General features: G+C 40.6%; 1 protein-coding gene and 1 long non-coding RNA gene across 3 annotated transcripts in view; one reads left to right on the forward strand and one right to left on the reverse strand.

Moving 5' to 3' along the window:
* Positions 1-9,023: 9,023 nt before the first annotated feature.
* Positions 9,024-16,182, reverse strand: LOC110959609 (uncharacterized). The gene is made up of 2 exons (XR_002596240.2): positions 15,566-16,182; positions 9,024-11,317 (listed from the first exon to the last, which is right to left on the reverse strand). It is a non-coding gene; the product is annotated as an uncharacterized LOC110959609 (long non-coding RNA).
* Positions 16,183-16,943: 761 nt separating this feature from the next.
* pparab (peroxisome proliferator-activated receptor alpha b) overlaps positions 16,944-25,423 on the forward strand; it is a 62,579-nt gene continuing 54,099 nt past the window's right edge. For both annotated transcript variants that reach the window (XM_022206528.2, XM_022206530.2), the window contains exon 1: positions 16,944-18,645. The gene's annotated coding sequence lies outside the window, so the exon portion shown is untranslated. The remainder of the gene's footprint in view (positions 18,646-25,423) is intronic.

Consider the following 25,423-nt stretch of genomic DNA (forward strand, 5'->3'; position numbering starts at 1 on the left):
TACTGTGTATCTTGAGCATTTTCTTCGTCTGTACTCCTGGCATTGTCAAATAAAAATAAAAAATGAAAAGGAGAGGTCTTGAATTGGCCATTTGTATGTCAGCAGAGCACTCAGAGGTGTGATGTGTGTGTTAAGTGGGAGCTGGTTTGAGTTGGTCTGCCCTGCTTTGTCCAATGCTTTGGCTTTTGTTCCTCCAGTAATGAATTGTGGAAGCCTTGGCTTCAGCTGGAGTGTCTCATAGCAACTGAAGAGAGAGAGGGAGAGCTGAAAAGGCCAGGGGAAATCATGTGTTTCTTTCAAAAGGGCAAGACAGACCAGACCATCATTTGGGCACTTTTGTGAAGAGGAAAAATCAAACTGGACAGTTTGTCCTGTCTGCGCGTGACATTATTTGGTTGCTTTATTTCAAAAATGTAAAAAAATTAGGGCTTGAAATTGCAGAATGTGTTCTCTGAAATATTTCTACTTTTTAGAACGTGTATTTTATGACTGTCTTGACGGAACATGTGAGGTAATGCAGTAGTGGAGTGAAGTGATGAAACAACATGATTAAAGATTTAAAAGGAAAATGGACAGAGACAGGCAGCCTGGAGTTGTGGCAAAGACCGTCCTGTGAATGAAAAATGAGTCCAGGCTTTATGATAAGTAGAGTTGCAACTTTTACAACGATATTTACCATTGATTAATTTGCTGCTAATTGTTTATTGACTGAATAAAAGCTGTTGCTATGAAAGGAAAAGATAGTTTGTAGTTTCCATGGAGTCAGTAGTAATGTTTTCAAATGTCTTGTTTTTTCCTGAACCCAAATGTTACAATCCTAATATTGGACTTACTGCAACCGTAAAATCAATTCTCATTCTCTAACTAATAATTTCAGCTCCAATGATGAGTGTCCTCTTTGTCTTTGATACCAAATGTGTGCCTGCTGTATCCTGACTGTGTGCTTTATTGTTTTTTGACACACGTGAGATATAAAGAGTTACTTTTTATATATCTTAGATCAAAGTAATGACATAAACACAGTTTCTGAATGAATCAACCAAACTTTCAAAGCACTTTGCCATTCACCTGGATTCGATTCATGGTGTTTCGTGATAGTTAAGCGTCTTGAATATCCAGTGCCACCATTGATTAACTGAAACCCAGTAGCGCTCTGTAGTCCTATCAAGTCTCAGGTCAGCTGGCAACTTTCCCCTGAACCAGTGTGTGATGTGCCAAGTGTGTATGTGCTTTTCTGCATGCGCGTACATTCATATTTGAATGCACACATGCATCAGAACACGGGTGCGTATTCACACCAGGTTAGTTTTTTTATTAACCGGCGGCCAGTGTTGAAGCCCGGCCATATTTGCCCTGTGACCCAGACACTACCTGTCTGCTGCCATGGTTACAGGGACAGAGCAGGTTTAGTGGCCTGCCTCCAGGGATTACTTTCCCTGGTCTTAACAATCAGGCCTGTGCCCCAGTGTCTGTAAAATGGACCAGACTGCACCCTAACAGTTAAGGGAGCTCTGCAGTGTGCCCTGGTGGCCTTTAAAACTGTCTTAAGTGCTGTGCAAGGGATTAGACCTGTACGACGTAATTGTTCTGGTGTCAGTGACTGTCCCTTTGTGATCAGGTTCACTTGTAGTGATTAGCTCTCATAAATGAAAGAGCTCACAGCGCTCACTGGATACAGGACTTGAGTTAAATACACATGTTGAATCAATTTTCTTTGTCTCGCAGAGATAAAGATTTTGTCAGCAGACACGTATTTTAATTTTTCCACACATACTGACATTTTTATCTCTTTCTGTTCACCCAACAGACCAATAAATGGAGGCAAAAACTGAGGCCCTGAAACAATCGTGAGTACTTTTTATACACACATGGTGAACACAAAGACCTTAACATCTGCAAAAGATAATGGTCAGATAATACATACTAGTGTTTTCATGATTTTTGTTCATATCTTTAGTAAGTTCGTGGCATGTTGGCTGATTTAATGATTGAATTACTCATTGTGCACATGGACAAAAGAACAAAAGCACTGAACTGTTTTTAGTATAACATTGCAATATAATGCAATTTAAAGCAAAAACACACAAACCATACACACAAAAATGCACCAATACAAATCAAAGAGTTACATTATATTTAATTATGCTCACTGTTTATATATAATCTGCATTCCTAGCCTGCTGAGGATGTCTGTGAATGGTGATTTAGTTGTGCACAGGTCTTTTGGCTCGTCCTTTCTGTGTCGCTGACCTTGGAAACAATTGAAAATGTTGACAGGACTTAATTTGCTGCCGACTCCAAGAACCTGGTCTTGTCTGGCTGACCAGATTGCTGTTGACATTTTTATTACCATTCACTGACTGTTCATTGTTATTTATGTTGCCTTTGATTTCGTGATCGAACGCTCAGGTTGAGCACCCCACATGGCCGTAGAACCGGCCGGAGCACTGAAGTCAGTGTGCTCTGGCCCAGATGTTTTGTAGTGACTTAGCAGAATCACAAAGGCTCCTCTTATTCTCTCCAGTGACTTGCAGTCTTACAGGTGTCCACCAGATGCTGCAGGCAGCCTGCAGTGTCCCTTGCATGTCATCCACTCGAACTGTAGCATCCACTTTGGAGCAAAGGGTTGGAACTGTTTCCATGGTATTAGAATTAAATGTAATTTAGTTGTGCATCATAGAAAATAGGTCCCATTTTCAGCTATTGAGTAGCTTTGATGATGCATCTGTTGCCGAAAGTATACTGAGGGCAGTGTGATTGAAGATGTGTCTTTAATTCCAGTGGTTTAATTCGCATTTTTTGGAGAGATGATGAAAGTAGACGCTTGATATAAAACACTATAATATGTCAGTTGTAACCACTGTTTGGGAGTTAGCTGGGGGTTTTTTCAACCTCAGCTTTCAAATTATAGTACTTCATCAAAAGTTATGAGAGATTCTTGAAAGAATATTCAATATTGATATAATGAAAGACAGTGCAAAATCAAGGGTTGTAAATACAACATGCAAGTGAAAACTTCATCCTTCTGGCAGCATAAAACTCATCTTTTGTAAACCTGCTCGAATGAGAGCGAAGCAGGAAAGTTCCTCATGTTGAGCAGAGCAACTTCACAGTTAACTTTACGAACAAAGCTAGCCCTGCCACAAGGCATGCTGGGAAATTTGGCTGCCGGTGAAAGTGCCTGCCAGTGTCCAGAGAGCAGCTCTGAAAATCTGTGCAAGGGCTGAAAATGAAGTTTGAAAGTAGACGTAAGAGGAGCAACAACGCAGAGAGCTCTCACAGCTGTAGGCTGAGTCTTCTCTTAAAGAGATATTCCCAAAACATTCCTCAGTCACGGACGTGGAAATGAAGCTCTGCAGTCGAGTGAGATTTAAATCTACTGTACGTGTGAAAAGTATTCTTCAGTGCGTCACTTTTGCAGTATCTATTTAGATTCACTTTTTAAAACAGTACTTGTGGTGGAATGTTCATATTCAAACATCAAAATAACATAATTTAAATTGCTCATCTGTAATAATCAAAATGTATTAAAGCCAATTCACTGTAACAATATTTTAGCACTAGAGAAATGTAATTTGGATTCACGGTCAAAGAATGGCATCAGTGTTTCTTAAATTATGCTTGACTAAAATAAGATTTGTTGCATTAGAATTTTCAATTTTAATGGAATTTATTCAGATATAAGTAAGCAGAAAGAAGCTCAGGTGTTTTGCTCAAGGACACATGACAGATTGCATGGCTGATGATTAGCAATTGCTTTTTACCTCTTAGCTTTCACATCTGCTGTGTAACCACAAGAAAATGTGCAATACGGAGGCTAGTTTAAAGATCTGCTTTATAAGATTAGGGTCATTTACAAAGCGAGTCGTAGCACAGTTTATGCTGAGTAGTTCAGAAAGGGTTTTTATTCGTAACTTGTCATAAAGGTTGACTAAGAACACTTTTCAGTGTTCCCCTGTTTGACAGTTAATCCCAAAAATACACATTGCATTTGCAGTTTTTACATTTTCAGAGTGTGCCTTCGCTTATGACCACGTTCACAATTTTCAATATTCTTGGTATTAGTAATTTATGATTTCAATTTCCATTTTAAATTCCATTTTGACATTGAGCACATAATTGCAGCATAGTGCAGCGTGAGCCTGGTGTTGCTGTGATTGTAGTGGTGGTCAGCTTTGTGTTGTGGAAGCAGCCTCAGCTCAGCTCAGCTCAGCTCAGCTCAGCGGAGTGGTCGGCAGCCTGGAGGGTCCTGAGCCTTCAGAGCTCCCTGTTTGGCTCTCACACATTGTGCCATTCAGAGCCCAGACCGTATATTCACCCTGCTCTGGGCACCCCACCATTGTGAGAGTGAGCTCATTTGAAAAGCCTTCAGGAGTTTCTGGTGCGAGCAAGTCAGCGCTATTTGCATTTGTTCCAGTCTCACAGATTTTACAGGTCAATTGAGACAGAATATCGAACATGCGAGTGAGTTTTAGTCCTCACTGTCAACTTCATCGTCCTCTTGGCTTCAGTTCGCAGTCTCTAATTCACACCTCCTGATTATTTTCTTAATGTGTCTTGATTTACTGAGGTGCTGTATATTAGGTCTGTTGATCTGGCTTCTGCAGGAAATGGTCAAATCAAATGGGTCCAGAAGAAGATGTCATCATGCATTGATTTCACATTAAATGCATTTAAATGATGAGATAAAGATTAAATGGAAGAACTTTTAATAAAAATCTCTTCAAGCACTGGGTTGGCTCCAAAGAGGGCATTTTAACATTCAAGTCCTAACACTTAGACTATTGTTAGTTCAAGTCCTTTTCCCTTATTTTCTGTTGCAGACAAGCAAGCCTCCATATCTGTCTCCCCCCTCCCTGCTGATTAGGGGCAGAAATACCTTTGTTGGCATCTAGGGTAGCAACAGGGGATCAGATAGAGGAGAAAGTGGTAAGTGCCAGCCTTTCATTCCTGGCCTCCTGGCAGGCAGGCCGAGTGTGGGTTAGACCCGAGCCAGCAAACCAAGACAGTGCTCAGACAAAAACACCTAATCACTTTAATTAGCCTAAGCCTCCCTTGTTGGGCTCATCATCAGGTTTGCTTGCTAGCGTGTGTCTTTGTGTGTGTGAGTATATAAGAGAGAGAGAGAGTCGAGTGGAGACGTTAGTGAGTCGTAAAAATCCAATCTCAAGTTTTTGAGTGAGGTCTTTGCTTTGCATCAAGGTTCAGATAACATTGCCATTTACAACACGAACTACAGTATAGTTTATTAAGGATTTCATGAACGCAAGTATAGACCAAAACAATGACTTCTTTGGAAAACAAGTCCAGTATTATAGAACTTTGTTATAGTCTATGGTTTCAGACAAAACACAGGTTTTAGGTTTGAACTGAGCCCTGAAAGCAGCATTAACTGAGTTTGACCCGTAGGTGGCAGACAGCCCTAAAATCAGATTCCTAGCAGTAACAATTCAATTTTCAGTTATGTTGTTATGGCCAACATGTTGTAACTAATCAAGTATGCAAATGCAGTTAATTTATATATAAAAAACGTGAATCCTTTTAGAAAGTTGTGATCACATGTTGAATTGCACCCAAATATTCGGTGAGCTGCGAAAAACAAAACAAAAAAATTTGTCTTCTTGGATTGCAAAGCCCGACTCTGTCTTTTCATAACAAGCAATAAACACAACATGATCAGGAGGAACAAATCCTAAAATTTAGCCAGAGGGAAAGAAAACAGTATCTTATATTTGATTAGCTAGAAGAGTAACTAAGTTGTTGACTTGTTGATAGCTAATTTGACAATAGCACAGTGGCTGTAAAGCAGGCCCACTGTTTTCAAGATTTGCGACAGACTGAGTTTAACAAGAAGCTGACAAATGTAGATTTGAAATAAATCTGCTTTACAGGGCTTATTAATTTAACATCTGAACATTAGACAGCTAGTTGGGGCAGGTAAATCCCCTATTTGTTGCCTCGGAATTAAACTATGTACTTTTGCCACTATCAGATTTTCCGGGTATCATTTAACAATGAGTTGAAAAAGGCTAATGACAGTGAGAAATATTCAATGGATGTATCATTTAAAATGTGATAATTCCAATATTTATATTTCTGAATATATGGAGGAAGTGTTTGTATGATCACTTTCCTTTATTATCATTCTTGTAACTCCAAAGATGGCACATAACCTGCAGTTCTACTTTCCTTCACCACATCACTGCATTGCACAGTGTTGCATGTTTCTCAAAAATTCAATTACATGAGGCATATCATGCTTTTCCGGTGGTTTATACTCAAGTGTATGGCCAGATTTGGATTGTGGAAAATATTGCTTCTTCGCAATCTAGCAGCCGCTTTTGCTGTCGACACCAAAGAAGGTAATTTCACGATCCAAGTACATTTGCCTCCTAGTATTTTTCTATTCCTCAAACCAAGTATACACAAACATTTGAAGACACAGAAATTGTATAATGGTGCTGATAAAACTGCTTATGCCAGGTCTCCTGCTAACAAGCTTAGTGTAGTGAGCTAATGAGCTCACTAACTAGCTAACATTAACTCATTAGCTATCGAGCATGTTACTTAATTCATCCCTAGACAGAGCTCTCCAAAAGCAAACTCTGCACTTCTTGCTCATAATTTATTTTTGAAAACGTTTGAATATTAACAACTTTCAGCTAAGCGTAATTGCATCAGCAGGTTTTGCCCCATGTGAAGGGGTTCGTGACTGTCATTATAGGGGGTGTTGTCCATCTGTCCATATGACTTGGTGCTAGCAGGATAGGAATCTGTCTGGCTTAAACATTATGATGTCCTGGTCAGGAGAGGAGGCTGCTTAAGGGTTGTGACATCTTCTCAGCAGACGGGATGTCAGTGGGAGTCACCTCTCCTCTCAGGGGAAAGGTTGCACCAGGATAAAATAGACACGTTCAGCATTTAACACTGTTATCCAGAGATTGATAGGTTACAGGCATAACAAACAAGGATTGAGGAAGGAGCAGTGAGATAATGGAGTAGCAGACATTGTTAGAGGCCATGGAGCAGGACTGATTTTGAAGATGAACTTAGTGATGGATGTTCGCAGTGTTGACTGTTCGTATGATAAGTTGGCTGGTCAAAAGTATAACTATGGTGAAGTGATGCTTCTGTCTGAGTGTTCAACCTGTTACGAACATGTGATAGTTGGCATTACAAAGTAGGTTAAGCTTTTCTCAGCCTGTAATCCTTAGTTGGTATCAGATAAGTTTCACATGCTTTCCTGTTCTTGTCTAAACTATCTGGAGCTATATTAGACAAACCATGTTTTACCAAACTGGTTGAAATAAACACTGTAGATTATTGGCAGATAGTGTTAGACCCTGATCCATGTGTTTGGTCGTTTATGGATCTCTGTGATTCCACTATCGGGTTACCAGTCTCTGTATCCTCTCTGCAAGGCTAGTGCCCTCCTCCCTAGTGTATGAACCTGGCACGACCAGGACTGCTTGGTTCTCCTTTTCCGTGCCCCATCCCCCACCAGACACAGTGATGGCACTCAGTGCCAGAGACACCCCTCCCTCCCCTCCCTTCCCTTCACCAACACTCTTCTCTCCTCTCCGCCCTCCCTTCCCTCTCCGCCGCAGGCAGACCCAGGCATGGGATCTCCATCTGTGCACAAAGGAGCCTCCTCTATCTGCATACGCTGCACATAAAAGGGCCTTTTGTCATGAGCTCTGCACACATGACCGTCCGCCTTTCACCCCGCTAGAAAAAAAGATCACTCTCTCCAGCAATCCAACCCCACCCCCAACACCAGACTCAACCCCGTCCCCCGACCCCCACCCCACCAGATTTTCGTCTGCGGAGGGAGAGAGAGTGAGACAGATCTACTCTGAACTTTGTGGAATAGAGACAACCATCAGATGGAGCAGCTTCCATCGCTACTACAAAATCCCTTGTTCTCTTTCTCGTATCCTCTCGTATCTGCCTTCTCTTTCTGCCTCTTCTGGGGTCCGTGTGTGGCCTCACTATGAGGCATTATAGCATCTGCCATGCTGAAATATGAATGTGCTCCCGTTTTTGCTGCCTCCCTTCCTTTCTGCAGTCTCTGACATTTAAGGGGCATTAGTGGTTGGTTCTGTGCCAGGCTATCACCCCCCCATTACAGAGGCACAGGCTCAATTGACAGCAGTCCGCGAGCTGAGGCTTTTCTCTCCCTCTCATTTTGGTGCCTCCTGCATTTTAACCCCTCGGCCCCACGCTGCTCAGCAGAGCCGGAGGTATTTGTAATGTGTGGAGATAATGACAAAAAATTGTCTGCACACGTGACAGCCATATCAACAAGACAAGGTAGAATTCTCCGCCGTTGGGAAACAAGTGGGCTGCACGCCATTTTGGCTACTAAAGATGACAGATATTGGTGTTGGGGGATATTGAGTCGGGGTGGGGATGGAGCAAAGACACAGAGGCAGTCGAATACACATTGTCAAGTGCACGGGTGCTGCCACAAAAAACGCTTTCCTCAGCGTTTCCTTTGAAACGCACACGGCCCTGATGCCTTGCTCGCAGCCAAACGAGTGTGGATTTTGGAAAGCCCTCTAGCTCATCTTGCTGTCGCTGCACACAGGCCTGTGGCGGAACAGAAGGATAAGATTGACTTCTCCCTCCACCACCATGTCCTCTACATGACCCTCTGCCTCTCTGAGCTGGTGTGAGAGGTCAGGGGCTGCAGTTTCCCGCATGCTGTCCACACCTTTAGGCTGATGATGATGATGGCGATGGGCGGGCCGGAGGATGTTCCACACCATCAGTGTCTGCTCACTTCAGCATAAGGAGAGCATGCACAGAGGGATCCTGAATCACAGAGTAGCATTGTAATAATTTACCATCAGTCAACTGGAGTGTTTACCTTTTTAAGTGTCTGTGACCATAATCATGAGAAACATGGCTGCTCCTCCTGCAAAAATATTACAATAATGATTATAATGGCAACGATAGCAGTAATAATAATATCCCCCCCCCCACACACACACACACACAAACACACATTTACCCTGAAATACAACTCAAATGTTATTTATATTAAAAATCACACAACTTTTAGCTTTTCCAGGAAAAACACTACAACATATGACACAAAATATTTATACAACTTCAAGTACACATTCCCTTGCTGTATCCCAGTACATCCAGGATACACACCAACCAGTTGTCAGCACACAGGATTACATAAAGAACATCTGCGTACACACAAAGGTCCAGGCTTATGGAAGCAACCCCTTAATACAACGTGCTTGTCCTCAGATGACCAAGCTCTTTATTGCCTTTGCACACTCCTCTAATGGCCACAGAGATACCAGAGAGTAATAGAATAAGTCACTGTATCTGTACGAACTAATTTGTCTGCTTAAAGCCAGTGCACGAAACAATGTTTATGCACTGCAACATACAGAAATGTCTCTTTAAAATAAATTGTCATTAAATTGAGTGTCTACATACTGCAAATATGGACATGAAAGAAGTACAAAAGGGAAGACTTTTTTTATTTAATGAAAGGTGCAGTGTATAGTTTTAGACATATATCATGTTGGCATGAGGTTTGTTTTCTCTGAAAAGTGAAGCATGCCTGAAACACATATTATTTTGATATTATTAAAATATTTTTTTGCAGGAATTGAAAGAGCTAGTAAATTTGCAGAAATAGCCCATGGAGTATATAACCTCTGTTTATGCAGCTATCCAGTGAAGCGCTTCTTTTCTCCCACATAAATGAATATCCATCTGTTAATAACATTACACATATGAATTATAGGATGTGGAATCTGTGTAATCAGTGTTTTCATTTGTGACACTTTCAAAAATCTATATCAGGGCAGTGTGCCTTGGAAAGGAGTCCCACATATTTTTAGCTCTGCAAAGAAACAGATATGAAGCTCGTTAAATGGCATTGCTGAATAGGGAATTGGGCAATTGTCTGGAATATTTCCTTCCTTACTTGTTGTCTTCCAGTGAAGCTGTTGTACACCTAAGCTAATATCACAGTTATAATCAGAAGTTAGAAAGTGCTGTGGAGTGACTCAGGGGCTGCAGGCTCAGGGGGAAGGAGGAGAGCACGTTTATGAATTGGATAAAGTGTATTAGGTGCGTGTTTTGCTGTCCTCAGTAGAGTAAGGATGCCAGACGGAGTGTGTGAGATAACAGAACAGAACACATAAAGTGTTGGTTGAGGCAGCGAACCGCTGAGTGCGTATGGCTCGGCTGCTGGACTCCTTGCAGCCCGGCGGCGCAGACACAGGCGTTGTGACGTGGCCCCTAAAATGCCAGGACTGCACACCCCTGGCTTAGTGATGAGGAAGGATAAAAACGAAATGGCCAAAGCTGTTTAAAGTAGGTACTAGCAGCCCCCAGGGGGAAACTGCAATGGGAGAGTTCAGGTATGTAAAAGTCTGACACAGCTAGTCGAGTGAACAGAGAAGGAGAATGTACTTTATATTATTATCATTACATGTCATTGAATTTTGAGAATTTGTCCCGGCACCTCAGTTAACTTAGTGCCGTAGATCAGTATTCTCACAGTGCAGTTTCTCTGACACTAGATTACACTCAGTGATATGACTCTAAAATGATACCCAGTTTTTCTCTTGTGATTTCCATAATACCATTAGTATTACAATTAATATAGAATCACGAAAAAGAGCTTTCAATCTGAATATTTTCGTCATTTTTAAGTTCATATTTCTTATAAATTCATTGAAACCATGTGCTATGCTTCTGCTGTGATGTAGTATTGACATCTTCAGACTTTTACAGTGAAGTTAAATCAGCATAGCAAAAAAGTACGTGGAAACATTCAAGTAATTAATAGTAATATTTAAAAAAAATTAAAGATATGTGCAGGATCCACTGTGTAATCTGAAAATCCTAGTATATTTATTTTCTCTTGTTCATATCAGCTTAACATGTTTAAAGTTTGATAAGCAAAATGTTGAAGTGGTCACAGTTTACAGTTCAAGCATTAACCTAAAGAAATTGCTTTAATTTACTTTTAATGCATTGTTATCAAAAGTTCCATTCCTAAAATTACTGATGCCGTAGGTGGATTTCCTGCCTGAGCTGCCCTCGTTCGAGGCTGCCATATGAAAGCGGACCTGATCCAGGACAATATGTCTGGCTGTTGAGGGGTTGCCAGAAGTGGTTGTTAGTTACAGTTAGGGCGCGTCCCTCCTAGGATAGGTTGTCCACTCTGAGGTCTGATATCGAATAGGTCCATAATTTCCAGCGTATTCCCAGGATAAACTCTCCTTTGCTCTTTTTCTCCCTGTGTCTCTCTTCCTCCTTTTCTTCCTTCCGAATCCTGTGAGAAACAGTGAGGTGAGTTAATTCCTGCTTTTAAAAGAAGTCTTTATTCCTTTATTCTTGTTAAGATGAATTGAACATGTGTACATGATGTATCCACAAATTCTCTTTCTTTCAAATATGACTTTTAAATTATCTAAAACACACCTCAAGAATTCTTCTGATGTGTTTGATTTGTTTAACACGAAGGCACTAGATCAAAAGCTAACTGAGAGATGCTTGGCACATATAAAAATCAGTGTTCTGCTTTGCTTTTTAACATAAGACAACACTTCAACTGAAGTTGATTTAACAATATTTCAACAGAAATAAATACAAATAAATCAAATGATAACTGCGTTTATAAGCAATGAAGTGATTAAAAATATGCATTGTTTTAAAATGTTCCACCGTATGATTATGGGAAAAAATAGATATTTATAACTCCATAAAGTGTAATATTTAAAATCGAAATCGGAAAGCTAAAATTCTGTTTTCAGTTTTATCAGAGATTTATCTTCAAAAACTTAACTTGTGTCTGTAGTTTGCTGTGATTGAAATCCCTTAACTTTAGAAAGTTCATAATAAACTGTTTTGTTAGGTATAGTTTTCCATGAATCTTAGTAAAATGTTAGTGTGTGATTTTTAACAGGCAAAGAATTTTTAACAAAGTTGTATATGTGCTACGGTGTAATTATAATTTTTTGCAGAAGCAAAAATTAACATAATAGAAAGACAATGAAAATTAGGTTTGTTTTATAGCACTAAACCTATATATTTAATACATTATTAGATATTTGTCAAAATAAAATCTGTATCATTGACATTTTAGTTTTAACAATAAGTTGCTCTTTCACCTAATAAGGAAGCTAAAGTGGAAGAAAATCGAGCTATGTATTTTACAACAATGAATTAAATTAGAGTTAAATATTCTACATTTTTGCTAAAATTATTGTTTAGATTTTTTTAGTTTCTTTCTTTTGTATATTTGTTTGTTTTATATGATAAATTAGCTCAGCGTTTAATACGAAAGCAACCAGAAGCTTTTTAATCCAAAACCAGAACATATTTCACTAAATGGGATAAACCTAATACATGGACGTTTTGTCTTCAAATACCAAAATGCATTCTACTACTGTTTTAATTATGCATCATCAAATATGGGCTTAGCTGTAATATCTAGAGGTGTTATATGTGAACATAACTTGTGGAAAAACTTGAACATGACCTTGATCTTGGAAACACACACCAGCCTTAAACTCTTCTGTGTTCTGTGCTCACTGAACTGATGTTGCATTTCATTTCAGAGAGAGCTGTAAATGATCTGATTACAAGCAGAAATTTTTAAAAAAATTGCGAATGCGAATTATGTTTCATAATAACTTTTTTCTGACTTGCTTTTCCTGGACACGCAGGGTTAAGTAAGCTCCGCACGGCAGTTTGCTTTCACCTCTCTGCTGAGGCAAACGTAATGTTCGAGTAGCACAGAGTTTGTGAAGAAACTCTTCCTTTCCTCCTCCTTTTATTATCCAGGACATCACTATTATCATCATTTAATATATATAGAACATCACTACTGCGCATGTCTTGTGTCCACCATTTTGTAGTGAGAACTTTATTGCACATGCATCCATTTTATGAGCTTCAATCGAACACGTTCTTTTAAGTCGGAGGCCTTCAAAAAAATGCATTTAAATTAATCATGTTTAGTGAGAAAGTTATACTCATTTCAAATGTTCGTACACGGATGATGCACAGCCTGCTAATGCGAGTCTTTCATTTTTGAACCTGAGTGCATTGCAGCTGCAAATACTGTGCAGTTATAAAACGGAATCATTTATTTATGTTTGTTCAGACAGCAATAATTTTGTTCAAGCTGTGGTGCACCTTGCAGTGATTCCCTTCATTCCTTGTCTGTGTGCGCAAGTGTGGATGTGTCAGACGGAGGAGAAAGTGGCGGTCACAGTCGACTGCCTAAGGTGACTAGCGGGGTCAGAGGTCAGGCTGTGTTAATAAGATGTGATGTGCTGCCCTGGGACCTCAGTCCCATGAGGGATAACCCCCTAATCGGCATTAGTTAATGTGTTAGTAATCTTTACCTTCTTAAAGCAAACAGCAGTGGAACATTCAATGGACTCGCTTGGCCTCCCATGTAACACTTTTGACCTCGGGGTCATGGCCTTTGTTCCCTGCTCGATGGGGAGTGCCCTCAAAGGTCTCGGGTGTAATAGAGAAGTTGTTTAGACACGTGCAGGGCTTAAGCAAGACCACCTCATAGACTCTGCTCCTGCTCCTGGAGAGTATAAAGTCTTCCTGGTATTGAAGGGATACTTTGTGGTTAGCTTTTATCCCCTTGACTAAGTCCATTAGAATATCTATGTGTTTTTATATGCCACATATCATGTCTCGATGTTGATGTAGCAGTGGTTGCTGACCAAGCACTGAGAAATCCCTCTCTCACTCCCCCCGCAAACTTCCTAATGCCTCCTTGATGTTTGCAAATGCCTAAGTGCAAATATTGTTTGTCTTTGTGGATCCCCTGCCCACTTCACTCCCATATTACTGCTACTCTTTCCTTCAGTATTGGGAAAGAGACTTCCAGAAAAACTGTGTCTTTTTAATATGTCATCATCCTGTCCACATATCTGAACTCACATCTGATGCATAATGTTTCCCCACGACAGACGAATGCCTTTTAAAACACCCAAATATGTGTTCACTGTGTTTTCCTCGCTGCTAAAGACCACAGCATGGTCATTAGCATAATCGACATGAGACTGACAGTTTATTCAAGGCACTGATATGCAGCAAATTATTTTGGGAAGATAAATCTAATTATTTTTTCCAGAAATTCCATACATATGCACTGCATTTATATAGATATTTTTTTCACTTTGTTTATTTTAACCTTTTTTTAAAAAAAACATGTTTAGTCCTCTGCAAATGATTCTCAATGTGCTTTTTGCATTTTTCTCAAAGATACAAAGGATTAGATTTTTGAATATTACAGATTTCATTAGTTATCTGATGCTTTTTGGCTAAATCCACAAACTGTTTTGCAGCTTGCAATGTTTTTGTTTCTAAAAATCATTGTCAAATGGTGTGGAGCAGAGTCTATAACATGGCGCCATCTGCCATTTTGTTTCACATCGCATTATCAATTGGCCTGATTGACTGATTTTTGTAGCACCCACATGTAGCAGGCACGTGCTGCAGAGGAAAGGCTGTCCTTCACCTACTTCTTTTAATTATGTAAATTTAAGAGCAGCTACATTTTTGTGTTACTGTGAGGATTCATCAAATGTTCGTCTTTTTTCGATCATTTAATCGGAAGAAAAATATCGGGAGTAGTAAGACAAAGCAAAACTATTGAAGGTGCTTGCGCTGCTTCAACTTCGTGCCCTTCAGCTGTTGATTTAGTCACTTTAAAAAGTCTGTTTTTTTTAAATTACGATGATTTGCAAAACTGCAAAATTAAGACACGATAAGGAATTGCTGAACAAAACAGAGGAACAGTGTAGAGGTGCACAGAGGTAAGAGTTGGCACCAAACCCCAAAACCAAAACTGTTCCCTCAAAAGTTTAGTCTGCACACTAAGCATAAATTCACAAAGTATGCCTCTCTAAAACATCCACATTTAATCCTTAGAGTTCTCACATGTTTTGTTTCATGATCCAAGTTATTCCCAGAATTAGGCTTCTTAATGTATAGACATGGCAGCTTTATACATTGAAACCGTAATGAAGTCATGGGTTTCTCAATTGGCTGAAACACATGGTGAGATGTGACGTATAACTGCACTCCTTCTAATAGGATTCTATAGCTCGTGCCAATGTAGACGCCTCGACTGAGCTCGTATCTCATTTAGGGCAAGAGAACTACGAGAACAAATAAATCGCAGCCCAACCGTTTTCTGAACTTTGTTAGTGTAAATAAAGCTCGAATTTTCCCCTCACTGTCTGCACAACGTCTTTAGCCACCTGTGTTTTTTTTTTTACTGAAACCTGCCGAGCAAAGAGGAGCACAGAGGGGAGAATAGTTTTTGTGGAGTCCAGTCTGTGTGCTGCTGTAGTGAGGAAGAAAGCCGGAGAGGAACGGGGTGGTGGCCGAGCTATGAAAGCAGCCCTCACAAACTGTGCAGCCTGAAGCAGAAGCAGCCATGTTAGACAAATGTGAGTGAGCGTGAGCCCCACTAATAATGCAGTGCACTCCAAAAACCGACAGAAAGTTTTCACAGAGTAAAAGTAAAGAAAAGTTTCACCCCCACCTTTTTTCTCTCATTGTCTCTGCTTAGGCATGTAGTCCCCTCTTGCCCTCTTTAATTCTCAGCAGTTTATAAAGCAGAAATGAAATCAAAATAGTTCCTCAGTAACAGATACACTTTACATATCCCCTTCCTCCTTTTCTTCCCTCATAGAGCTCCTGTCGTTCAAGGCCGAGGGGAAAAAGTTAAAGCCACGAGCTCTGCCTTTGCAGTTTTTAGAACCAGAGCCAAAAGAGGCAGGAAGTTGTTGTACAATAGCGTTACAGTAATCTGCCACAAATGGAAAAAGCCAAATGCTGATCGCCGAGTAGAGAAGGTGGCAGAACAGACAGAAAGAGGGAGGGAGGGACAGAAGGGGAGAGAAAGAGAGCTAGCGTGTGTGAGAATAATCAATACAATCTAAGATGGTGGAAACAGCCCTGTTGTTTAGGTCTCCCCCTCCACTTCCCTCTCTGACTCACTTCATGTAAATCACTGCATGGATTTGGTTTGAACAAATTATCTAGATCGTCATGTTGTCTGTCTTTTTTTTCCTTCCTCTACTCTATTTTAAAAAGGGACAGATCAGCATCTCTGGGGGGGTTTCACTAATTTTTTTCTCTGAACTGTTGAATGTTGAATACCGGGCAAGTGGCAGCTGTTTTTCCTCGAGGAAAAGCAGCCGAGTCTCACCCAGAAATGCTTATCAGCCTTTTGACTTTGTGCCAAAATAGCTGCAAGGGTTCAGCTTCAGCGTTCGGCTCTGCTTTGTGACAGAGCCCGGGCGAGGAGGAGGAGGGTCCTAGCTCGCCGTTCTTTGCCACATGTTAGAGAATTTAACACTCTCTGCACTTTTCTTTTCCCCTATGCATTACGGTGTGTGTGTGTGTGTGTCCGATCTATTGTACGCGTTCACGCTCGTCACCGTGGCATGCCAAAGAGTTAATGCACTCCGAGAGTGTGTGTGCTCCTCTCAGTGTGTGCTCCCAAGTCTGCTGGAGCGACAAGAGCTCCACTACAGTAAGAGATCAGGTTAATAATTCAGCAATGCTCTCAGAAGTGTTGCATATTTCAAGGATCTTTCAGCAGGGCAGTCCACTCTGAATGACTGTGTATTTCCCCCTTTTTCCCTGCTTTTCTTTTCACTAGTTGATATAGTTGATGAGGTACTGTATAGTGTATCCCAGTATGGCGTGTGAGTGTGAGCACTGCGTCTGCGCACTGCTGGAGGAGTGGATTTCTGTGTCATTCTTCTTCCTCCACCCCTCCCACATTTAGTGCTTTCCTCCCTCCCACTCTCCCTCTCTCTCTCTCTCTCTCTCTCTTCCTTCTGTGTCTCCGTCTCCCACCCATCTTATGCTCCCTCCCTTCCTCCCTCCTCTTCCCCCGTCTCCAGTGCAAATACAGTTCTTGGCCGTGTTGGACATGTGATGAAAAAGTGACTGGTTCGCGCGCTCCGCTGCACCTCCTATTTCATCATCAGTGGAGCTTTTCTCTCCTTCACTGTGTGCTCGCTGTCTCCTCCTCTCGTCCTCTCTCTCTCCCTCTTCTTTTTCTCTCTCTGTTTCGGTTGCTCCCCTCTTTCTGCTCCAGCCACACGCAAGGGGGAGACTTAAGCTCTACGAGGGAAAAAAAAAAAGAAAAAAAGTCTGCTGCTATTTCTACAGTCAGGGCCTCCCCACAGCCCGCCCTTCCATAGACGGAGCTTTTTTTCACTCACTACTGGCTGGATTTTAACCCTCTGCCTCCAACTAGCTGCACAGCAGCTCTGCAAAACCTGGCAACAAGTTGCTTTTTAGGGGCCTTTTCTTACTTTTGCCGCATTGATTTTTGCACCCCTTTGGATTTTGGCACTGTTTCATCTGTTTTCCTGTAATTTATTTTCTAAAAATGTACTGCGTCTTCCTGTTTTTTTTTCTTTGCTGGTGGGTTTCTAGTAGTATTTATTTGGTTTCTCTCTTTTTGGATGGAAATTTGTCAAGGTGGCGTTTCTCAGTGTGATGGGCCTTGATCCACCTGGAGTGCCAGGGTGCCATTTCTGACGGGTAACCTGCTTGTGGTGGTCTCGTGGTCTGGATGACCACTGTGGATGACAATCAGAGAATGTGACCAGCGTCTAACCGCAGTGCACATATGTGTTTTAAAGAAATGTCCGCGATCAGCGCCAGTGACCGGCGTGAAGTACCGCACCTTCTACGTCTTTACTCTCTGTTGCTCCTTCTATTTCCCTTCCATGTCCTCTCTTTCGCTGTCTCTCTGTGTCTCTCTCTCACCCTTGTTCTCTCTCTTTCACACCGACTCGCTCTCCTAACACGGGAATGAGTGGTGTGCTGAGCCGGAGCTCTTTCTGGGACAGGTGCCAGCTGCAAACAAAAGACATTAAAAGGCAATGAGAGGAGAAAAAAATTGTAAAATGTAAAATGTCAGCTGTAGCCCCGCATGTTGTGTCTCTACATGACCGATTTGTGCTGTTATTGCATGTGTGTATGAAGTATGAAAACTGATGTTGTGACCGAAGCTGTTGGTAAGACAGAGGTTTGAATACTTTGCCACACTTATTCTAGTGAAGGCATTTCATTCGGGAAGAGGGAGGGAGTAATGTGGGAGACCAGCATATAGACTGCTGAATTATTCATGTGCTCAGCCAAGGCTGTGACTGGACTGGTTGTGCTATTTGCATGCATCAGACATGCTGTTTGTCTGTTTGCTAACATTCCTCATTCAAAGACTTGTTAACTAGCAGACGGGCTTAGCTGGAGCCTTGCAGACAGCCTCATGGCCTCCTATTGTTTCAGGCCTCACCAGGCCTGGACCCAGCTGGTGGCAGGGAAGCCGGGCAGCCTTGAGCTTGGGGCTGAGACTGTGAGGCTGAAAGAGGAGAGTGAGTCTGGAGGTGAGACCGACCCGGGCGCTCAGGCAGGAGCTGAGGCTGAGGCACGGCTCTGAACGGGACAGTCTGAGGGAAATCACTGGGTCTTGCAAGAAGCACCAAACGGGCTCTTATGGCTTTCTCCTCTTCTTGACAGAGATATGGATCAAAGCGGGAAGACCTGCCGAAATTCACATCTCGACCGGACATTTACCATCTTTCCTCTCAAAAATTGGTGAGTAATATCTGCTCCTGTGAGTGTGTGTGTGTGTGTGTGTGTGTGTGTGTGTGCTTGCGTGGTTTCGGAGGAAGTTTATCCGTGTATTTACATTTTAGGCTTCCAGTGTTTAACAGGCTCGCTGTTCAAATAAACATGTGATGCAGTTGGGGTTCTTGCACAAAGTTTCTTTTCACCTGAGCGTGCATTTGTACATCTAAATCCAAAACCCTTCGTGCACATGTAGCTCAGAAACACATACAATAGCACATATCCCAACATCAGCGACTGCTCCTTTAACTTTAAGAACATTTTTTGCTAACTTTCCTGCAACATTCCTGCAGAAACCCGATTCATAATTTGCAATGCAAAAACATAAGCCATAAATAGCACTTTGATTGCTAGTGGGATAATCCTGCTTCGTGGTAATCAGTGGATGAGTGGAAGGCCACAGTTGTGGAGGTATTTCATAGGAGTGATGCGGTCCGGGCTTTGTATGCACTATATGAAGAGAAGTACGTGGTGTACTGATCGTTTTGATCAGTTTCGCAATTTTTATAGCGTGAATGTCGGCTGAATTTCTACGAGAATATTCGGTAAAATGTAGCATTTCTTTGAATTTGAGGATTTGCGGGTAGGATTTGCCAAACTTCTTTTTCGTTTAAGACGAATAGACACTAAATATAAAACAGCCGAACACTTACCAGTCACTTTGCTTATGTATACATAATCGTAATGTTAATCACATATTTTCTGTGTGTGTATGTGGATCTACATCTTACATCTGTGAAGGCGGGATTTTACAGGTTTTATGCTTTTACATAATAACATTTTGTGACAAGTGCATTCAAGCTTCTTGAAAATGCTTTTGTAATTACACTGATACACATGAAAACGCCCGCTTGTTTTTATTTGAAGGAAGAAAAAAAACATTTAAGAGCAATTAATCTGGGTAAACGGTCATAAAACAATTCCGCAAAAGCAAAAATGTTTTATGAATGCTTGTAAATTTGACTTTAGCGAAGTTATTTTGAACAAAATACTAATTTCCTTCAGCTTAGGTAGTTAATGGTTAATTTGATCAAAATAATGGAAAATCTGAGTTACATATGTGTATGAGACATTGATGTGGTAAATTACAATCCCCAGTTCTATTCATAATATTTAGCTTGTAGTATTGTGTTACCAAATACTACAGCATTCACTATTTTCAAATATCTTCTTTCATAAATGTGGCAAATTTGCAGTTTTTAGAAGGAAATCTTCCCTCCCTGGGCCATATTGTGGTTTGGTTTTTCTGATGTGTGCTCAGATGTTAGACTGCTTGTCAGGGTCTGTAGCAGTGAGGACTTTTTTTTGAAGGGCAAAGCCAACCTGATATTGCTCAAAGTTTCCAGGTGATTCAAGATTTAGGTCGAGCTTTTCTATACATTAACGGTTGTATTCATTCACATGAATATGAGCTCTGCTTAACTAGCTGTGAACACATGGCTTTGGCTGGCAGAGTATCATGCTACTCCACCCCTAAGGCCTTTTTGGCAGTGGATGGCAAAAGTCCAGGGGAAGGTTGCATGTTGAGAGGCAGATGGCAGGGTGGTGAGCGAGTTCAGTGTTGTCTCTTTCTGTAAAAGTATACCTGAGCAGGACAACAGCCTTGTAGAACCCACAGAGAGGCTTGTTGTGCACTGAAGCAAACTTTAGCTTTAATGCAGCTGTATAGAAAAGCCCATAATGGGACACACACACACACACACACACACACACACACAAATACAAATACAAATATGAGCACATAATGAAACATCCATATCCATACGCATAAATATGAATTTTCTTTGAATCTGTTGATATATAATAATACATTTTAACAAAAGGAACACATTTTTCATATTTCTGTCCTTTTCTGCCCTGCAGTGTGTGTGCTTAGGCTTTAAAAAAAGATCAATTCAAGGTGTTTGTTCACCTAAATCCATGCAATCGTCAAAGTGGCTTTTAATATATTTTATCAGTTAATATAGTTCATTATTTTCAATCAGTGTGTTTTATAAATTTGATATAAATAGCACTGTTGCCTGAATACACTGCAAAAGCAGAGCATAAGCACACTGCAGGCCACAGCTAGAACAACAAGTTCCCAAACTTGAACGTGACTGTGGCCTTGAACTTGAACGAGAAAATCTGAACTTCTAATGGAATTCTATTTTAAATCAGTATTTTTCTGAGACTGTTTTATCTAAGTTTAACATGTTTTTGTAAAGTTGCTAAAAAAAAATCCATCTGGCAAAACTTCAAAAGTTTCTGAAGGTTTGAACTGAAAAAAGAAAGAACAAAAAAGCACCATGGGAAAAAAAATCATAGATTGTGTTGGATTGTTGCTCTACAGTGTTCACAATATTTGTAAGTAATTATTATTATATCTAATTATCATTCAGGCTTTTTAGAAAATGTTTCGATAATTTTTTGTTCATGGGTGACCTGTGGTCCGTTTTAATTCGTATTTATTCGAGTTTCACGTTAACATATTTAGTACACAGATGAAAAAAGACAAAATATTGCAAAATAATGTACTCCTTATTTTTTTCTGTAAATAAGGAATTATTTAAAGGTTCAATCAAGTTCCAAAGAATATACACTTGTAGAGACTTTTTTCCAATAAGCACACATCTAAGAAAACTATGCCAGAGTGCATAAACTAAATAAATCAATGATATGACAAATGTATCTTTTTACAGCATTTTGTTTTTATTTGGAATAATGTAAAAGTTGCCGAATACGCAGGATCAGCATATTTAGCTGTGAGTGTGTGTAAGAGAGAGAGTGTGTGTGTGTGTGTGTGTGTGTGAGAGAGAGAGAGAGAGAGAGTGTACAGTAAAACAATGCACTGATGCATGTGCAAGTTTGGGCTTGTGTCCTCCACTTGTTGCTGGATCGTGTGTTGGATTTTCGTGAGCGGTTCTGGGTATTTTTTGATGCAATATATAGTTCAGTGCAATTTTGGCTTTTTAAAACTATTTTAAGGGAAAAATCCAAATCTAGCATATGTCTCATTATTATTCTTTTAAATAGCCACAATGGACATTTTTGCGTATTTATTAATATGACAATTCTCATAATTTAGTTCGACCTTATATTTACGTAATTTTACCTTTTAGACTGGTGGAGGAAAAAAAAGCACAGGGCAATTACTGCATGAGTTATTTAATTTTGAGTCGTAATTGCTCCAAATTTTGTGTTTTCAGTAATATTATGAGCATAAATAGCCCTACAAACTGCCAGCCTGGGGCATTGCCACATGTCTGAGTTAATCGTACTTAATATTAAAAATCGCTTTTCACACAACACTGACAGAGGGAATTAACAGATGGGAACAATACAATTTGGGGGGTGTGATATTGCTGTCTGCTGTGTTGCTGTTGCCTAAATGGAGACGAAAGATAATTTTGTTCTCCGGATTACTTCAGATGTGTCCTCTGGTCATGAGTCGTGTAGCAACACTAAAAAGTCTGCTGAGTGCCTCTGGATGTGAGTTTTTCAGCCAGATACATTTGAAGTGTTGAGTGTGTGGTTTAGGTCATGTGCCAGTACTCAGTGTATTCTTACTAGTGCAACACACAGTGAAAATGAGTCATTCACCAGCACAACACAGCAATAAGCCACCAATACACTGCTTCATTTGTTAAATGGATAAATTGGTATTTAAGATTATGTGATTTAGTTTCATTTATGAGCTCGCTGTGATGTTGTGAATTCCATCCAATTTCCTCCTGGCTAATATGAAATCCAGATTGGATTGGTGAATGAGCTCCAAGTCAGCACTCACTGTAAATATATTTTTTTCTGCCATTATAATGAATCCTTTTTTATTTCCACTCCTAAAGTGGCTTCAGTGTTCTGTTTTAAGTACAATAAAACTGAGAAACCGAGCATAATGAAAGTTAAATTGTATGTTTTAGCCCTCGGGAGGACTGTCAGGGTTTGGGATTTGATAGACATGGAGGACAGACCAGGCTGCCTTTACTAAAATATATGTAGTCCTGCACAAAGAATGCATTCACTAATTGAATGTCATTTTATTTGCTATGTATTTAATGAATACTAAAAAAAATCTAGTAGATGTCTATTGGTAGCTATATATAGATTTTTTGCCAAAAAAATGTATATTTTATGTTTACAGGGCAATATAAATGCTACATAAAATACGACTTCAAACATGTAGATCCTTAATGTGAAACCATCTTGCTGTAACAGAGGCTGCCGTGCTTTCTAAATCTTAATAAAAGGATATTTTGTTGTGTTTTTTAAAAGATGAAAAAGTAGGAAAATGAAATTGGAAGTCCAGGTTAAAAATGTGTTGTGCAGGTTTGGCGACTTTGCAGTTCCATCTTATATTTAGCTCCGGCATTCTCACTGACCGACTACACAAAGTGGTGAAAAGTAACACCATGCCGCGGGTTAATACACACAGGAAAGAAATGGAGCTAACTTGAAATCAACCACTTTGGCAGTCTAGCACATCTAAAGGTCACAGTGCATTCCAAAAAGCTGTGCGACACTTGTATTTTCACTGTACTTCTGTCAATCACACCAGCGCCTGCTTCAGGCTTTAAATCAGCAATTGTTGTTGGTCCGTTATAAAATCAAGGTTCAAATCTCCTCTGGTCCAGTCAGATCGGGTTTCTGCGGTAGGAGCTGACCAGGCTCCCTGTTGCCCTCCTGTACTGTGAATGTGGTAGAGCAGATGAGTAGATCTACAGTGGCCACTACAGGCTGTGGCACACTCATACAGGATCAGCACCACAGTACAGTAGAAAGTAGGCCAGGCCTGAAAAGAGAGGAGAAGAGCTGGACAAAGAGGCCGAGACTTTGTTACATAGACTCACACTTATTGTATACTCGCGTTTTTGGTGTTGCATCGTATGTGCCGGTGCCGAAATTTTTGCACTAAAACGAAATAATATACCGTAGGCTTAATAAAGATTATAATTAGAGAAACAAGTGTTGATGCATTAACATGCGTATCGCTACGTGCACATAAACACAGAAGTCTGTAAATCTGCTTTACCTCAACCCTCCCACTGTACATGGAAGCCATTAGTGCATTACACCAGTGACTTCTAAGGACTGGCCGTTTTATATTCTCCCTGTGTTAATCAGGATGTCAGCTGGGAGTGTCACATGTAATTTATCTAAAAAACCACAGCAACTCCACAGAGACGGTAAGCACAGTCAAAATGACATAATATTGGACTGGGGAGAGTTTCAGGGGGTGACAGATGATGTAGATTTTCCCCTCCTGCATCTATCCCTCTTTTCCTTCCGATGTTCTGAAACAAGACCTGCGCAACTTTCACACGGTTGCTTTACATCATGGGCCTTTTTAGCTGAGGCTCAAGTAGTTTTTTTTTCTTTGTTCAAGGATATTTTTTGTGCTTGATGCACAACAAAAGTTTCACTGTTGAAAACTGAGCATTTAAACAGTTTTCTCAGAGCAACTTTGTCGGACGTTAGACAGATTTCTTTCATCCATCAACAATTTTATTTTCAGTCATTCAAATGAAACTCATTGTTTCTTTGTCATTTGACCACTTAATGTATTCAGTATGTATTTTAGAAACTTCAGTCTGTGGTCTACAGCATCACGTGTGAGTGTCTCTCAGCACGCATTGTCAGGACAGATACTTGTTTTATGTACCTGCCAGGCAAAGCGATATTCCAGATAACGCTGCGCTGCACCCACTCAACTTTTCTTTTCCAGTACTCGTATATTTCTTCAGCTTTTGGCCTCTGCTGTCGCCAAGGCAATTTAGTCAAAGGAAAAATGCAGAATCAGCAACATTGTTCCACTTGGAGGTAAAATTGGAAGTGTTGAAAGGCATTGCCTGCAACTCTCCAACTATCAAAATACTGTAAATCCCTTCCCTCACCTCACCTCCACTTCATCACTTACATTCTGCTCATCAGCGCCGAGCTAAATTATGTTGGCTACGTTTAGAAAAATGCACCAGTTTAGGCTTTCTTTTGTTACTCAGTTGGGTTGACTCAGTTTGTACTGATTTCCATGGTGTAATACAGTACTCTGGTAATGTTTATATACTCAGGTTTCTTTGCTTACACTGCTGTCATGGCTGAGTGACCGAAAGGTTGTAGGGTTTTGTGTAAAATACAACAGGAATCACCTCACCAACAGGAGCTCTTTAAAACTTCAGCTTTAAAAGTATTTTATAACACAGATTGGTTTTTAAAGCCGTATTGTGTTTTCTTCCAGTACTTGCAGCCATCCATGTGGTACATATACTGTAGACTATCCCCTCTGCACATACTGGCCCAGGCTTCATGAGTCATCAACATGCATGCACACACAAACAACACACCCACACTCACACACAGAGTGCAGTGAGTGCACAGCTCGGACATGAATCTCCCTCCATGGGCTGGAGGAGTTGGGTTACTCATGAGCCCATAAACATGTGCTGGCAGCACTCCAAGGCACTGCACTGTAATTACAAACGTTAGAAACAATATATAAAGGACCCTTCCCCGGCAAGGCCGTGTCCCGCGCTGCAATTAGCATCCTTGTACAGAATTATCACCCTTCAGCAGCCGCCACCGCACTGAGTGGAGGCCTTTAATTGGCAGTGTCCTCCTTGGTGTGCTAGAGGACAACCCTCACATCTCTCTTTATCTTCCGTCACACTCTGTTTTTCTGCAATCTGAGATTTGACTAATGATGACTAACTGCCTCTGTTGTCCTTCGCCCCATTCCACCTCCACACGATTGTAATGGCATCGCATGCAC

This window comes from Acanthochromis polyacanthus, chromosome 8 (assembly GCF_021347895.1).
Source record: "Acanthochromis polyacanthus isolate Apoly-LR-REF ecotype Palm Island chromosome 8, KAUST_Apoly_ChrSc, whole genome shotgun sequence".
In the NCBI taxonomy this organism is placed as follows: domain Eukaryota; kingdom Metazoa; phylum Chordata; class Actinopteri; family Pomacentridae; genus Acanthochromis; species Acanthochromis polyacanthus.